At 36.8% G+C, this 19,514-nt stretch overlaps 1 protein-coding gene across 12 annotated transcripts in view; it reads left to right on the top strand.

The window, feature by feature from the left end:
• The window catches only part of LOC101737057 (protein prickle), a 358,717-nt gene that overhangs the window by 225,844 nt on the left and 113,359 nt on the right, over positions 1 to 19,514 (top strand). The window lies entirely within an intron of this gene.

Below are 19,514 nucleotides of genomic sequence, written 5' to 3'. Positions count from 1 at the left end.
ATGTACTTGCGTTGTGTCTGATATTGTCGTGTTTATTAACTTAGCAACCAAAATTGCTGTTAAATTCAACGTTGTAATCCGGCTTAATGGCATATTTTTTCTAATGCGTTCGGAATTTGCATTTACCTTATACCGGCGTGCTGCCTCTTAACTACATCACACGAGCTGACGAGCTCACGGCCGACCTGTTGTTAGTGGCTACCGGGGCCCATATACATCAAAACATCCGACGTCGAAACATCTATTGCACAAGGTAAGGCTTGTCACACTCTTCAAATCGGAAAACATGATTGGTTTATCGGCGATTTGCTTTCATTGACTACACCATTACTTTCTTACACCACTTCTTTTTGACTAATCATTTAAAGAGATCCTAAAGATGTTTAACAGATATATAAAAACATTAGATCCCAATACAATTAAAAATATTGAAAATATGGAAAAAGAATTTCAATTCAAAAAATATGTAGATTAATCTGAAACCAGTTCCGAACTAGAAATGCAATTGGCTTTATTCCCTCACTAGCTGTAGCCGTCCGCTTCGCTGGGCATTTAAAATTATGATTATTATTTCTCACCCCCACAAAGATTCTCATCATTAACGCCCCCGCAACGGATGGAGTCCAACACTCATATAAATATTAGCCTATCCATTAACTACATGTATTTTCTACATGGATACCAAGTTCCAAGTCAATCGGATGCATGGTTCAGTAGTTATAGCGGAACATCCGTAAAAATCACTGTAGATTTGTATATTAGTATTAGTATAGATTAGATTCAATTACAATTAAAAATATTGAAATTATGGAAAAACAATTTCAATTCAACAAATATGTAGATTAATCTGAAACCAGTTCCGAACTAGAAATGCAATTGACTTTATTCCCCCATTTCCCGAATATTAAGAATAATTAATTATGTAGGCTACCCTACAAGGCTAACTCCCGTTGAGTACTCGGCGGACATAGTATTAATTAAGGAGAGGATAGTTAATCGGTCCCGCGCTGTAAGATCACGCTCGTGTGCGCCTCATTACCACCTGCAGTCGCCTTTTTGTTAATCGCTAATTTATTTTTAAGTGCATTTATTGGCTTCTCTTTGCAAAGAAAATTAAAGTTAAAAGAAACTAGATTTTAGATCGCTATTAGTCCAGCTATCTCAGTTTAACAATCCCAAGCAGGATTGTCGTCAGTTTAAGAACAATAAAAAAAAAACGTGTGGTGCATGGTATCAGTAGTTATAAATATTTTATGAACAGATTTGAGTAGAAGGGTTATTTTGATAATATCCTGAAAAGCATCCCACGCTGTTTTACAATAAAATATTTTTTTTCTTACACTATTTTTAATTCAAATTTATTAAAATTTGTTTTCAATTTTTTAGTTGGATTTTCTATAAAGGGTATTTTGTTAGTTTTTTTAAACAATTTTTTTTTTCATATTTTAGTTCAATTTTAAATTTCCCAATATATTTTTTTAAATTGAATTGTCATCGGTCCTTAATAAGTATAACAAATTTCGAGTTAATCCGACGTTTTGAAGACGGTCAAAATCATGTTCAAAGATTCCGTTACATACATACATACTAACATACACACGTCTGAAGCTAATAAAAGCGTATTAAAAAAGGCGTCGAATTGAGTATCTCATTCTTGTTTACGATTATGAAGTCTTAAAGACAAACTCGGCTAAGGTAAAACCGTGGAAAAACAAGAATGTTTAGCAGAGTAATTCCAGAGATATCTCGGTAACGGTAATTTTCTCACGTAAACTCCTAGGACGTATTGGCCTACGGAAATCAACACTGTTCTTTTGGATCGCTATTGTTCTCGAAGTCGGAGCCACAATAGTGTCGTGTGCCTCCTGTTATGGTGTTCACGACATCCCGTTAATTATTTTAACCTGAAGGCTACTTGTACTTCGAAAATTACTTATAATTGACAACAGTGCCCGGCATGCGTAGCCCTGAAAAAAATATGTAAATAAATGGGAAGTCGTGATATCTAGTAGTGAGATAATATATGTATGTAGAAATAATAGTCGAACAAGATAGCGATGAGCGAGTCCGAAATCAAACTCAAATTCGTATAATTTATTTCAAGTCAAATGTCATCAGAACATGTTATGTCTGCCACCGGTTCCAAAAAATATTCACAGTTCAATGAAGAACTGACGAAACAGACTTCACGCTTGATCTTCTAATTACCATTATTCTTCTTGTTGATCTTTGTCAAAATATAAATTTATAATTATACTAACTGTACCCGTCCGCTTCGCTGGGCATTTAAAATTAACATTATTATTTCTCACCCCCACAAAGATTCTCATCATAAACGCCCCCGCAACTGATGTAGGGAGTCACACTCATATAAATATTAGCCTATCCATTAAGTACATGTATTTTCTTCATGGATACCAAGTTCCAAGTCAATCGGATGCATGGTTCAGTAGTTATAACGGAACATCCGTAAAAACCACTGTAGATTTATATATTAGTATATATAATTATATTATAGATTTAGATTTTTTTTTGTATTTTCCATATTTACATAACTCCCAAGAATTCGTCAAAAATTTTGTCTAGATAAATTCTTCTAGACCATTTCCTGAATTATCCATTCACATTTTTCCGCTCAGATAAATCTAGTCCAAGAGATTTCCGCTACCACGCACACTATTATTTCCTAGTGCACTGCAGAAGACAGGTATCAAGAACCATCTCCGAGAGACAACTCGAACTTCTTCATCGCTACTGGATGGTCGTGAACCACCACGTAAAACAACAAGGTTATTTTAGCTTCAATCTGAAGCAGACCTTAAGGTAATGTATCTATGGAGAGATATACAACGAAGAGAAGATCTTCCACCGAGCGGGTGATATTGCTCAGTAAACCGACGGTCCGAATGTTGTTGTTCGGAACTTGTATAATATATGCAAGCTCATCTTGAAAATGTCGTAAGCGAGATTCAGGCATCTGTCAAATATTCTGTTCTGTGATGGCTACCGCCACATAACCTTAGGTTTACAGAAATAATTACGAACTTTTTAGATGCTTAAATTGTTCTTAAGAAAATCTGTAGAGTACCGGTAACTTCCCCTCCAGTGGACCTGTGAACTGCGAGGATCTGAGCTGTCGAACACAAATGCTCCTCCAAAAATAAGCGTCAGAGCAGAAAGTTCGATACACACAATATTATAACAGCTTAACAGGGCAATTGCGCTGTTAAACGAATATCTGTCCGAAATCCAGGTAGCTGACGTGTTTGCCGATAGTTGGGGAATACTTTATTCCAAAATAATTTTATTTTTAGCATAATATTATAATAATACTTAATAATTTCAATAATGTTTTTTTTGTTAACGAGTCAGGCGTTTTGGTGAAAACTGTAAGCCTGACTTTGTATTGAATGAAATAAATAAATAAATATAAGAAACAATTTTTTTTTTGTTTTTTTTTTCTTACCTAAGCTGAGAGCCTTGAGGATATTTCAGCGTAACCTTAACTAGTAGGTGAGCTCACGGGACTCAAACCTGACGACGTTGCTAACACGAACCCTAGCAAAAGCCGTGCTTCGCAGAATCTACTACCGGATCGGAAACGCTGAGAAGATCCGGCGAGAAACTCCGTGTTCTGTGTTAATTTATTCGTCGAGCCCTTCGTCGCAAGCGACGGGTTCGACGAGAACGATGACCGGTAAGAAACAAAGAATAGTTGTCTACTCTACAGCACTGTTACATATGTGTTCGTAGAATTGTCCCATAAAAATAGTTCCAGATTGTATATCACCAAATCGCAGCGACCGGTCTGCTGTAATAACTTCTTTTGTTTTATTTTAGAACTATAATGTTTCTGCTTTGGAGTTCCGTAGATATTTTAATTTCTGTAACTAAGCAAGAAAATCTCACGGCTCATAAGTAGGTACATGCATGGAAATCAACCGTGCGGGCTCAATAACCATATAACTTACTTGGTAAGTGGTAGGTTATTTAACATAAAAATTTATGAAAGTTTGCAAGTTTCTTTTTATAACACAATTTCATTAGCTTGGTTCTTATCTGTCATTAAAAACGGAATCTTTCAACGTAATTTTCATCAACTTCTTTACTGGTGGTAGGACCTCTTGTGAGTCCGCGCGGGTAGGTACCACCGCCCTGCCTATTTCTGCCGTGAAGCAGTAATGCGTTTCGGTTCGAAGGGTGGGGCAGCTGTTATAACTATACTTGAGACATTAGAACTTATATCTCAAAGTAGGTGGCGCATTTACATCGTAGATGGGCTCCAGTAACAAAACACCAGGTGGGCTGTGAGCTCGTCCACCCATCTAAGCAATAAAAAAAAGATATATTACTATAGCGCTTTTACGTATACATACATCTTCAAACTAGATTTGAAAAATGGTAGGCAGTGGCTTGGCTGTGCTGTTAGCATTGCTGGTATCCACGAGTGACAGTAAACACTTATAACTAAGAAGTGTACATGCACAACTGCCTTTGACGACGTTAAAAGAACTTTAAATGCAAACGTGTGCAACTAAATAGAAGCTAGTAAAGAGCTATAATTTGGACGTTTTAACCGTACCAGACGAGGTACTACCAATTCTTTTATCCGCCAAGCGTTTTGAAGATTCGAGATAGTTTTTCGATTTAAACTTTCGGGTTCTCATACAAATTTCAACTGAAGACCTCCCTGGGTCCGATGGACGGCGTCTGTCCGGGTCGGCGCGTATGTACACCGTCCACACGACCGCGGAACCCCGACAGTTCTCATGGTAACTAACATCAAACCGTACAACATTTGTTTCGTACATTACCACGACTACTTTACTCATATTTTTTAAGCTTTAAATGTTTTCCTCTTATCCAAGATATAAAGGCACGTGGTAGTGGCCCGCGTAAAATGTAAGATATTTTAGTTTGGAATAGAATCCTTCTTTCAGTGTTCCCCGGGCGGTTTGATATATTTCCTGACACACACTTCCAAGACAATATTTGAAGATAAGCAGAGACATAGTTTTACAATTAAAATTGCTGCAGTCCATTGGTGACTAAGACCATAGTCTTATAGGTTTGCAATTCCCTAAACTTAGATTAAAGATTTTCAGGAATAGCATATAGGGAATTAAATATGTTAGAAGTTTGAGATCACCGTATTTGATTTTTGAGACTAAGTCGGGTCAGAAGGCTGTATAAAATTTAATTATCACTATAAAAATTGATACAGTCGATACAAACCACTGTTTCACTGAAGACGTCCGTTTCAATTTATATATTTAAAAAAATCTATGCAATATTCTAATTACACTACGCAAAGTGCTTCTTTGCGTAGTTTGACATTCACTGATACCTACCCAGTTAGCGTGACAGGACATTAACTGCAATAAAACTCTTATTCTAAATATCTGTACATTATTATCATTTGGTAAATAACATAATGTTATTATTAATACGTGATGCTGAAGTACTATTGTTGTTTGGTTCAGTTTGTATTATATTAAGATGTTTCGGGGACCTAAATACTCTAAGACATTGCGGTCTCTTAACTGGAAGTACCGGAATTTTGAAAAGTATAGGATATGTTGGTATACTGTACAATTAAGATACCACTTTTATTACCGGGTGGGTCTCTAGATACTATACCAAAAATTACAACTATGTATCTCTCAATTATTAATTTTCTTATTTTAATTAGATATTGTTACTGATGCGAGCCCGCACACCTGTTTGCTGCTACCCTGTCTATTTTTGCTTGAACGAAGCAGTCATATTAACATACTAATAAAACCATTAGCATCTATTACCTCAATTAACTGTTTACATCAAGTCACGTCATCTGCCTTTATTTTACGTAGTAAAAAAAAAGCGTAGTAAAATCTCAATGACATAGAAATGAAGGACATTGACTCGCAATGTAGTGTGTTCTGTGCAATATATATACATAGATATATGTGTAAATTTTATATTATTATCATGATATATTGTATACGTTGTTGTATGTGATGATGCATATATATATTCCGTGTATGTGTTTGTATATGTATGAAATATTATTATCAATTTGGTTATTTTCACATTAAGTAATGCACCTACCACAGGAATCTCTACATCACCCTTGGTTGACTGATAGATAATACCTCAGGCATTAAGTTCGCCATTGTACCTTTGTGCATGAAGTTAAATAAATAAATAACTTTCGAGTCGGCAATGGTGCCGATGTTCAGGCTGACGACACGCTCTACCTTTGTATCCCGGCGTCTCAAGACTTGTTTCAACGTCCAAGTATGTGACGTAACTAAAATCTTTATGGATTTCGCAACTGGTTTTCGCAGTAAAAAGTATTAATTAGATATGTATTTAACATATTTTGATAGTTAACAACTGCGCGCCGAACTCTTAACGGGTTTTTGTACTGGGAGCCGTTCACCGAGTCGCCAGAATACAAACATTTTTCACATTTTTTGTTTTTATTTGCATGCGTTGAACGAAATTGTTGCTTTATACTCGATTTGACATAAGGCTGGAACCGATCTGTGCAGGATCTGTTTGCCGAAACACATTTTCCATGACATAATCAATGTCATTACCAACAAACAAAAGTCCTCGTTTTTACAAGGACATGTCATGGATATGGAAAGTACCTATGACTTATGGAAAAACAAAAGATATAACCAGTGAAGTGTATGGCTATGAAACTCACCTATATAAATATATTATGTATATGTACATGTATGAAAACATCGGCAACATCACCAAGCCGTTTCATATCGGCAGGGTATTCTTTCTAGTTGAATATCTAAACGTAACTAGCGCAACGTCACCGTACTTACTACACTGGTAAGTTCCTAAACTTCGAACCCTTAAAGATTCACTCGGGCATCAACTATCAAGCCTTGTTCGGACTAGGCGAGTATTTTAGTCGAGTACCGAGTAATTTAGTAGCTAAATGTGTCTGAGCATCAAAAATTGTATCGAGTAGGTTAGTAAATAATTTAGTCAAGTCAATCCATTTTGTTCTATTTTTTCGGGCGAGCAGCGAGTAGTTTACACACTAAATTACTCGGTACTCGACTAAAATACTCGCCTAGTCCGAACAAGGCTTTATAGATAACTAACGCGAAATTTGTATTTTAAAAACATCTGCTCAAAATTATATTTTCGTCGATAGCAACATCATTACTATTCATTACTCACCTCGATTTCGGAACTTGGAAAGACTTAGCTATTAGGTAAACCTTGAAGATTCATTACAGAATGGTGACCGTGCTCTGTGAATGATCAGTGAACTGTTTGTGCGACCGACACGGCCCCGTGACGTCCGCGCTCCGTGAAATCAATTAGTCAGGCGTCGGAAACATTGATCATCTTCTGATGCATCCCGTTCCAATCATCTTTTGTTTATTTGTCACCTTCTAACGCTCTGAGATTATTCCATCGTGTGTGGTCCTCACAGCACAGTTTGATCGTAATCTTTAACAAAATACTACTTGATAAACTGACTGTTTAAGTTAAAAGACAGTTTACTACAAGATATCTAATCAATGCTTTAATGAATTGCTTATGATGATCCGCTGATCCGTCATCCACTGGAACTCAGTCCATCTTGGTCATATGTGCATAGTAATAATAATCTCTGGGAACGCAGCCTGGATTAGATCTAGTGCTCTGAGGAATTGTTTGAGATGATACCTTCATCTCGTTTTTACCATCGCACCGCCCGCCACCGGAGTAGAGCTCATCCATACTACCTGGAACCACTGCGTTCATGCACAGTGCGTTTCCAGAGGTCTTTTTGCCACGTACTATCCGGCTTTGGAATGAGCTCCCCTCCACAGGGTTTCCCGAACCCTATGACATATCCTTATTCAAACGAGGCTTATGGAGAGTACTTATCGGTACCCTTGGCATTGCTGAGTTCTTGCCAGTTCTTCTCAGGACGGAGTTCTTGTGAATTGGCGTTAGTTCTTTTTGACGTTCAACAAGTATGTACTTTCATTTATGTTGAATCTTTATTTTATTTGATTTGTTTTGAAGTCCATGGGCGACGGTAACCACTCACCATCAGGTGGGCCGTAGGCTCGTCTGCCTACAAGAGCAACAAAAACAAAAAGGTATGGGTTATGAGTAAGCCCTATTTCAGTGTCTAATGGTAAAATCGGACAATGAAAATTACGACCTACCCTAATTACACCCTTAACTGGAGATCACCATATTATACTCAAATACTACTTGTGGCATAGTGATCCATGTCTTGATTTTGTACTCATTTGTATTTCTGACTTATCACTAGATGCTCAATAATGACGCCTACTAATCTATTCCAATTTAAAAAAACAACACAAAATTTATTACAATCGTAAAAAATGAATTAAGTATTTTACATAAGCTTAACATCATGAATTAGTAATTTAGAAAAATATTATGAATCCGTTAGAATAACAGTTTATTTTGATCTCGATATCAATAGATCACATTGTCAGATACATCCTAAAGGTACTATGTACCAGCATACAAAAACATCAAATTCATCTTTATTAACACTATCAAAATATGTATTAATTAAATTTTGTTTTGTTTCAGGTAAGTTTTTAGAGCTTCACAAACAATTAAACGGGATAAAGGTTAGCAGGCGATTGTTTTGATGGTAAGCTAAGATATTTACATTAGATAGGCGATGTTTACAGACGACGACACGGGCCCGCACGCAACCTTGTTTGGTCGTCAAGCAGCTATGCGTTCCGATTTGAAGAGTGAGACAGCCGTTATATAATACAATTGAAACTTCGATCTGCTGTCTCCAAACAGGCGGTTTTGTTTACAGTGAAGCTAGTGAGGGATTCTGGTAACAACTTAAAATTACTACTACGACATAACATAGAGCGTCATTTCCACGTAAGTTATTAAAATATACTCTACCGAGCGATTTACATTCCGTTTTCAAGTCGTAATATTTTTCGGGCGAACGAAAGTTAGGATCTGAAACCGCCGCGTGAGTTGAAAAAACATTTTTCGAGAATAAGGAAACTCCGCAAATAACATGTAGTGATTACGACTGATTACGACGCGGCTCTAAATTGAACCGTAATATTTATTAAAAGTGAATTACTTGTAATAAACAAGCTCATCCGTCAAACGGAACCCGCCGGCGTCGTGATTAATGACTAGCGCGTGCGCGTGCCCATTAGATGCTGCACGAGAAATTTATCGTGAGCTTTTGCGAGTTCACAGCACTTGAGATTCATTTAATAGTAATAATAATGAGTGCCCACCACAATTCACATGGCCCTTGGTCTCGTAGCCATTCGAATGATGACTAAAGCCTCGTCAAGTGTAATCAGTGCTTCGCGGCAGAATTCTCAAGATATTGTTGTCTCATCTAATGTTTCTAAATTAATTTTTACCAATGAGCGTATTAGATTTTAATATACTTTTTCTTAGAAGATTTTAATATACTGCTTTAATTTATTTAATAAATAACTTTTACAATCTCCATTTATATATACGTGGTCGTATTTTTGAAATGACAATGCTAAAAAAGTCTATGGTTGGTCATGTGAAACCAAATTAATGTTACACGGGAATCGATTGAAAACTGAAATAATGTAACCAATTTGCGTAATAACCAGCCATAGGTACTACCAACCTGATTATTTCTGTCATGGAAGAGTCATGCTTTCTAATTCGAAGGGTTCCTCTGTAATACGGCAACACCAGGACGTACGCGAGCTCGTTCACTTATTTAAACAAAATAAAATAAAATGACCAGTGATTTGATACTTTGTAGACCCGCAGTAGATAGTATAAAGTTTGGCTTCATCACTGGCTCACCCATAGCAGCCAATTCCCGCGCCACATATAGCGCGATTACATTATTGATGTGATCATGTGTTTGTCAATCACACGTGATTTTTTAATCGAGATATTTTTAAGCTATCGTTTTATGAGTTACAAGTCGGTTTTCATTTTTAGAAATGGCTCTTATGTGGCTAGTCCTTTCCATATTTTTTTTCAAATGACTACATGTGATAGTCATTAGGGACGTCTCGTAATAAACATTGGAAATGTTCTCCGGTACAACGTTACATAACGTGTGTGAAATTAGAATATTCCTTATTAAAATAACCGACAGAAATCAATTTACATGAAACTAATTATGTGGAGTCTTATTGAATTCTTCTCTAATAAATTTTACAAGATACCTAAGATTATGATTATTAATTATTTTTGTGAGACTGCCAGCAACATCCAGCATTTACTTTATTAAAACACGGAATATTAATTAACTAGCTTTTGTCCGCGACTCCGTCCGCGTGGAACAGTTACTTTGCCATAACGCTAAATTGTACCCCCCACTTCATTTACGTAGAAAGTGAAAATAATTTTGAATTATAGAATGCTAAGGAGTTATTTAAATCCCTATTTCGAAACATTATTTATTGGTGCTCCACTTGTATTGGTCTTACCATTATGATATATAGCCTAAGTCTTCCTCAATAGATGAGCTATCTAACACTGAAAGAATTTTTCAAATCGGACCAATAGTTCCTGAGATTAGCGCGCTCAAACAAACAAACTCTTTACCTTTATAATATTAAGTATATATAAAAAATACTGTTCGTCCATATATCAAATACATGCACAGTAATTGTGCGTGTTGCAGTCGGTGGCCGATCCTGGTCGGGCGCACGCGATTGTTACCTAGCTCTCAATTAGTGTATTTTATAGGGATGCTAAATGTTATATAGTGATTATTTTTATTTTCTCACTCCATCCAGCACGCATGGCCTGGTACAGGGTTTAGCTATGTTATAGTTGAACTTGACATACAAGTTTACAACCCGCCATTCAGGATAGGAATAAGCAGAAGCAGCTTGAAGTCTTTTTTGACGTAGATGCAGAAGAGACGATGTAAAACCTAATATCGTGAATGCCATAGACACGAGAGAATCAAGATCCTAACTAACCTGACCAAAGCAAAAAAGAAACAGATCCACATTTTATTATGTACTAGCGACCCGCCCTCGCTTCGCTTCGGAAACTGTAATTTATTATTGATTTCTCCACGATTTAATGGATGTTATTATACATATAAGCCTTCCTCTTCAATCACTCTATCTATTAAAAAAAACCGCACCAAAATCTGTTGCGTAGTTTTAAAAATTTAAGCATACATAGGGACAGACAGGATATAAGGACAGAGAAAGCAACTTTGTTTTATACTATGTAGTGATGACGAGTGGGTTACCCTTCAAAATTGAACGTACTACGACTTTGCGGCAAAAACAGACGCAGTAGTGGTAACATCCGTGCAAGCTTTATTAGAAACTAATTTTATTATAAGATGTTATCTGTGTTCATGCTTCATGAAGTAAGTATTCCGTGAATTCTTTTTCGGTCCGTATTGACTTGGAAACATTGGTATCTGTCAGATAATTTCAATAGGCGTACCATCACATCGGTGGACGGGAGTACGCATGCGTCTTATTCATTATGCCACGGACATTAATTTCTTCTCACCTATTAATAAGGCTCAATCAATATATTTTACATATTAATGTACTGAAAAACAAACACAATAACTCTGTTCCTACACTGACAACACCTTGTAATAAATAGAGTTCGCATCACAACGCTATCTTACAGAACAACAAATAATTAAAGATAAACTAAGCGAATGCCATCCCTGAGCATCGGAACCGATCCCATATTAAGTACACCGATGCCGCGATGCCGCGATGCCTGCGTCCGCTCCGCACAATATTATCTATCTCGTTTTAAATTATCTCTGCTTTAATGGAATTTTAACTCAATTATTTGCATTAATGCAGTATTAATTGGAAATTCTTACCTCGTGTACTGCGCTGTTACAGACTCAGACTATTATCCCACGACTGTCCTCATCGTTGCAAACGAGCTTTGTTTCATCTTGGACTAGGCGATATTTTGGAAGCGTGACATTGCTCCGAACCACCACCTGAGCACCTCCTCATTATCCCGCAATAACAGTGATCGTTACGTTTCCGTACAGTCTTCAGTGAATCGTGCGTATAGTGAGAGGTCGCTATCCCTCATGTACGTCACCAACACAACCACTTCGCTGTCGATCGCTGAGGATCACTGATCTCCTCAAACCTCGTTTGAAGACGGACATGGCCTAGCGCAAGTGAAATGTTTCTCATGGATGTATTGTGAACTCGTATTCCTTCTGTGATGTGAGATTACTTATTTATTATAGACTAGCTGACCGGGCAGACTTCGTAGTGCCTCAATCGACAAATAAAATACCTAAACTTTTGTATAAAATAAACTTAAAACAAATAAAAGGAATCCGTCCGACGGGGACACATCAAAAGAAAAACAAAATTGTTATTTTTATTTGATTCCGAGCTATTTCATATTTATCTACCTTTTAAACCTTCTCTGGACTTCCACAAATAATTTAAGACCAAAATTAGCCTAATCGATCCAGCCGTTCTCGAGTTTTAGCAAGACTAACGAACAGCAATTCATTTTTATATATATAGATAAATGCAATTAAAAAAAACAGTAGTCTTAAGTGAAGTGGCGGTATTAATATCGTGAAATATAGGGAACTCCGGCTAACCATGCAACACCGGGTCCTTATCGACCCTACTACGACAGAAATAAAAAAAAAATTGAAAAGGTATCGCAAAAAAAAAACAATATAAAAAGTATTAGATGTCAAGCAACGGACCGCGATACTTCTACTCGTACAATAAACGCAAATAAACCGACCGAATAAAATCCTTCGTATTACTTTCAATCATCGACTTTAATACCAAAAGCTCTCAATAAGCTCACATTACGTACATTCATTACGAATCGTATTAGTTACGTACGTAGATAATTCTGCCTTTAAATGTCCCTCGCAACATCGGAGAAATCAAATAGTTTTAAAACCTTGACTTAACATAATTAGTATCTACGGGGTGCATTACAGTGGATAATAAATTGTTTTTGTATGCTAATACTTGCGTACGCCTGCAGGATGCTTAAAATAATCCAATATCTATATTTACCGTCTTAATAAACTGTCAACAGACTGTCAATAGTGAAACCTCATGACAACACTATTACATTGCCTACTATATGGATTCAGAGTTAAAAAAAGAATCCCTCCTTGGAAATGGCACTTGATGCCCGACTTCTGCGAGTCAAACATTTTGCCGAATGTAGCGGTGGGACGTGAGACGGAGAGAGCTCATCACCGCACCAGCTCATGCTCCTCGTAAGTACTTTGGACGACTGCGATGTGCGTGTGGGAAGTAAGCGAAGAGGCCGCTTGTAAAAACAGCTCATTCTCGCATTACGCGTTATGACAATGCTCGAAGAGTTACTAAGGGGCGCAAAGCCATGCTCTCTGACTTCGCTCCTCATTTCCGGGTGCCGTCTAGGTGTGCCTCATACGTCCCTTCCCGTGAAGATAGTGTTATTTTCCCGCCATAGTAGTTCGCCTCCCCCTTACTTTTTCAAAGCTATTTTTGGGCGATCGATCGTTTAGGCAGGGCAGCGATGAACATGCGGTTTAGTAGGTTCGAATCGATTCCACACCTCACTCCACCCACCCAACAGGTGGGGCGGAAGCCCAGAGAATCAACATATCGCAATAAATAGCGTTCCTAAAGAACATGGTTAGCTTAGCGGTAGGCAGCGGGTTGGCTATGCCCCTGGCCTTGCTGAAGTCCATGGGCGACGGTAACCACTCACCATCAGGTGGGCCGTATGCCCGTCTGCCTACAAATTCCAAAAACTATTTTTAAAGCTATCTCGGAATCATTATCATAATTAACATTTTAATGAGTATTCTGATTATTAAACTCGGCTTTGAACCTCACTGAGCCTCACACTGACAACGCATCGGATATTCGAGACTTAAGTACTTATGTTAATGCTATCTTAAAATTGCCACTTGTATATATAATGTTGTTGTTATTTTATTGATGGCCTAGTCGTCAATTTCAAAGGCACATTTACAAGCACTTACCTTGATTTACAATTACTTATGTACAAATAATGTCATCACATACACAGGATAGATAATTTTATAGGAAGCAAAATTATTTTTTTATCCTACCTAAGCTGATAGCCTTGAGAGACTATTTCAGCGTAACCTTAACTAGTAGGTGATCTCACGGGGCTCAAACCGGAGTGATGCTAACACTGACCCTAGCAAGAGCAGTGCTTCGCAGAATCTACCACCGGATCGGAAACGCGACTCACTGAGAAGATCCGGCGAGAAACTCAGTGGGCTGTGTCGCTCGTCGAACCCTTCGTCGCAAGCGACGGGTTTGGCGTAGGTAGAAGAAAAAATAAATATTCTCGGATCGACGAGAGGATTTTTTCATTTGCACGAGTAACCAACATGAATTAATTTGATAACATGAACGCGTAGGTACACTTGGAGCACGAATACCATTTTTCTTTAACAAAGATCTCGAACAAAAATCGAAGCCAAATCCCGTGGTACAGCAACATGTTAATAGTCTTTAATTGATGATTGATTAATGAGATCATCGTGAGATAATGTTAACTCTTTGATATCAATCTGTTTGAGAAATCACTGCACGTCATGAAATGAAGCGATCATGCGTTACGACACGACAGAACCGTGACATTGCAACCACTTGCTGTCCACGGACTCCAGTGTCCGATATGGGCGGTCGTAAGCTTGTTCCCCAATCGAGACTATTAAAGAAACATGTACAATTTTATGTTTGTTTTCACCCAAAAAGTATTACAGTAACTGCGTTGCCACGTTCCAAAATCATTTGCTTTCATTAAAAAAACATATTCTTCACGTAAAGATAAGAAATCTTTAGAAATCTCACACCTTTCCCTCAGATATTCAACTATGGTTCTCACCAATAAATATATACGTAAACGATTTCAATCGATAAAATCTGTCTCGATTATACGTATCGATGATTCGGTGTGAAGATTCGATCTTCCGGCTACCAGAGATTATAAATTATCTGTATCTTCACGGCTGTTGCGTTGAGTGACAGGCAGAAAAGCAATGAGCTTACAGTACAATCATGTTTGCATGTAGATTTGTCGTTTGATTATGGACATCGCTACCAGATTTTTTTAAACTAATATTGATACGTAGACAAGTTATAGGTCAATTCGAGTGTAAGTCTACTGTCTATCAATAATGTGATTTCTTAGTGATTTTCTATTCATAGTTCATCGTTTTTAAATATAAATGTCGAGCATAATGTCAAGACCCCGCCGACCTAGTACGCACCAATATACGTAAGTGTTGCTTGATTTACAAATGATGTGATCTTGATTTAATACTACTGGTGGCCCCCCGGTAGTCGAAATTCAACTATAATTAATTGAAATTATAAGTTTGAACATTATTTATGATTCTATTGTCAAAGACTATTTATTATACTACTATAATTACAGATTTCGCCAAGACTACACTTTAGACAAATATTAATAAATACAAGCAATATTTAATCTATTCTCAATTTGACCGCAGACTATAAGCAATAAAAGTTTGACGATAAACAAGTAATATGCATGGTAGTGTGTGTATTTTATTTATTTATTGATATTTAAGTATTTTTTACGCATAATTTAAAAAATATTAACATTCTGCACTCCTTCTCTATATTCTCTATAAGTGTGAGAAATTTCATACTCCTGCGTCCGCGCAATTTCCGTAAGAAGGGGTACAAAGTTTTTGCTTCACGTATTAATATATAGATTATTTAGGTTTCTCCCATTTCATTCCAAAACCGTACGCTCCACAGACAAGTGCTAAATAATTATATATGTTAACGATTACACAGTCATATGAATCGCACTTATTTATATTAAATGAAAGTAACCTAGTGCAAGAAAAAGTAATACTATAAATTTCACACAGCAATTTCCGAGTGTCTCTGGACAGAGGCTTTACTAAAGGAATGTTACAGTATAGAATTATTACGTCAGTTAATCGTAGAGAGAGAGACAAATGAGTATACTTTATTGCACACAAAAATTTATAATATAACAATTAAAAACAGTCAACAGGCAGGTACGACTACACAGCAGGCGGTCTTATCGCTGAAATACTTCCAGACAACCGTTTTTGTCTGGAGACATTCTGAAAAAGATACAGCAGGTATTTTTTTCTACAGACAATTTCTTATTATTGTAATGTTCCATGAACATAACATATCATACCAAATACATGTATATGTACAAGTATTTTATGTATTTATTTTTATTGCTTAGATGGGCGGACGAGCTCACAGCCCACCCGGTGTTAAGTGGTCACTGGAGCCCATAGACATCTACAACGTAAATGCGCCACCCACCTTGAGATATAAGTTCTAAGGTCTCAGTATAGTTACAACGGCTGCCCCGCCCTGCAAACCGAAACGCATTACTGCTTCACGGCAGAAATAGGCGGGGTGGTGGTACCTAGCCGTGCGTACTCACAAGAGGTCCTACTTCCAGTAATTACGCAAATTATAATTTGGCGGGTTTGATTTTTATTACACGGTGTTGTCATGGATATTAGCAACCTCAGGGGCACTGGCCAGTTTATCTGAAAATATATATGAGCTGAAATGGAACAAAATCGCGGTATATGGCTCCTCCCAAATATTTGTTCCTCCAAAAATCCAACGGAGGTAAAAGTCAAATAGCCGATGGAAGCCGAAGACAACGCAACTTGAATACAGCTGCTCCTATCGGACGCAGATTTCGAAGGTACTAAAGGGGATTGCCCACTCTCCATAGTGTGCTAGGCCCAAGATGGACATCAAATATTACTATAAAAATGTACTGATTCAAATTCTTAAATGTATTGGATATCTAAAAAATATATTGAAATTGACGCCACTATTATAAAAAATATAATAAAAATAAAAACTCGTTTTGAGGTTAATTTTCTATATAAATAAGTGTCGGATTGTGAGATACTTCAAGAACTTTTCTTTTCTTAATGTTTAAGATGTTCCTAATGTATTTTTATCCAATAGGGTATAAAAACACACTTAATTCTTTAAATATCTATATTTTCTTCATCTTCATACACAATTAGTATCATCTAAAAATAGCAAAGGAGAGCATATACACGGTTTTAAATCTCGGTCAGGGTAAAACCACAATTCACACAATGTTTTTAGTCGTAGTATGAAACGTTATTGATAAAAGTAAAATAAATTGAAGAAAAATCAAAACACATCAATTTTGTACGCAAGCACAACACCACAAGCAGCAAGCGAAGTGTCAGTCAGTCAGATTAAATTCAGTGTTGTCAGTATAAAGAAAAATAATTACATGAAATTCATATATCGATTATTTTTTTAAATAACCGATAATTGATTTATATCTTAATCTTTTTTTTACGAGTACACATTATTTTTTATGTTTTTGTTTTAGTTGTACATATTTAAATAACAATACTAGTAAAGTTTTTTTTATTGCTTAGATGGGTGGGCGAGCTCACAGCCACCCTGGTGTTGCTAAGTGGTTACTCGAGCCCACATACATCTACAACGTAAATGCGCCACCCACCTTGAGATATAAGTTCTAAGGTCTCAAGTATAGTTACAAGTTGAAGTCCAATGGGTATGTCTTCGATGTTATTTTATGTGCATAAAATCCATTAAAATCGTTTGATTAATGATAATACTTAAAATGATTTATTTATATGTTTTATTTATATACTCAAAATATTTACTTCATACGTAAAAGGATTTGAAGCTGGCAATATTTTTCCCGCAAAAATAAAAATCCTTGTTTTTTCAATAGAGTTACTTTTTTTAAACTACTTATTGTAAACTATAGTGGCGCTTATTTGCAAGAAAGTAAATGCATATTTATTTATGACAAAATTAATGCACTAAGTATTTTTTCTATAATCTATTGTCCGCTTTGGGCCTAAAATGGGCCATCCCCTTTCGCCACAAAACTAGTCTGGATGTACTCACCAAGCCGTTTAAGCTAAGAAAATATAAATTCTCATTTATTGACTTTTATGCCGTTGTGTGAAACATTTAAAGTGATATTAATTCCATTTAACATTAATGGATCGTTTCTCATTGATTGACCATTACTTTATTTATTCTTTAGCGTTTAAAACTATAAAACAGAGGAAATCGTACGTTTATTAGTTAGAGACTTCAAAGCAACATAACTCAGCGAAACCGGACCTTCGGGTTAACATAATATAATTATTGTTTTGACGCGTTTAAATTATTGACTTTCATGACATTAACTAAAATCTTGCGCACTTAAAGATATAGTGTTGATGGCCTGCGAGGGCAGGTGAGCACACTTAATGTCACTCATAGACGCCGCAATTCAATCCAAGCGCTAAAACCAAGATGCTCCCTAACTTGGAGGAATCTTTTCAAATTTGAAGAGGTACTTTGTAATATTACTGCGGAACCACGACGGAGGGAACTTCGTCGCTGGGCCGGGTGGTGCGTGTCAAAAATGACATTTAGAGCCGAAACATAGATGACGTAGTAACTCTTCCAAATAGTGGAGATACATTCTACTCCGGTTGTGGATAATGCGATGGGTAAAAGGAGATGATGTACCGGCACTGATAAAATATACTTAATAGTCAACAAGGTACTGGTATCCCTAACACGACAGTCTATTTTACATGTGAGCGGGAATTTCTCCTCCATCCAGGAAGTCGATTAGCTCCTTGATATTGCTGAAGATGTCTGAGAGCGAAGCTAGTTAATAATTCAAATGAATAATCATTCATTGACTGATTTCCTTTCAATCCCTTGTTATTATTTTCAAATGACTTTATTATCGGATCCGGCTGTGCGAATCCACGCCCCGACATTCGTTATTTTTTGGTTGATAACAACATTTTGTCTAGTACGCATCAGGCATTCATTAGCAATGGTTTAGCGCCAGGGATAGCATAGCGTATTTTGATGCGGTTTGAAGGTAGAATAGGTTCCTTTCAATACAATCGAGCCACGGTCCCGTGTCTGATGTTCCGGTCTCTATCAGCTCTGACAATGGCTCAACCTTACTGATATCGTTCCGAGGTTAGTTGAGTTGATAGACTTATTTCCAGATTCATTACAATTTTTAGCACTGGCTTTTGTGTGACAAGCCATCAGAGCTCCAGGTAGTCCGCTCAGTAGCAGTATGCTCATAATATTGTTAATTAGAAACACCGTCATCGAAACCATTATCACCAGCGATGAATAGTACCCAAATTGTTTAAACTATCATTTCGTCCTCGGGAACAATATCCTTACACCCTGTATAGTAGTTACCAATACAGATCTCCTTTAAAATGCACTGAATTTTAAAATAAATCTGTAAAAGACCAAACTATTTGACGTATGCGACTCGTCTCCAAAGAAATGATAAGATCTTACAACAAAATTATCTGCAAGTCAATCTTATATACGCCATAAAACCTTTAAAAACAACGCGTCGACGAGATAACGCCTTAATTCAACTAAATGAGGTGTTATTTAAGTCTGCCCTCAGAGATTCATATCCAGGAT

Source organism: Bombyx mori, chromosome 19 (assembly GCF_030269925.1).
Source record: "Bombyx mori chromosome 19, ASM3026992v2".
NCBI lineage: Eukaryota > Metazoa > Arthropoda > Insecta > Lepidoptera > Bombycidae > Bombyx > Bombyx mori.
The sequence above is the reverse complement of the archived record's forward strand: the minus strand, read 5'-3'. Positions and strand labels throughout refer to the sequence as shown.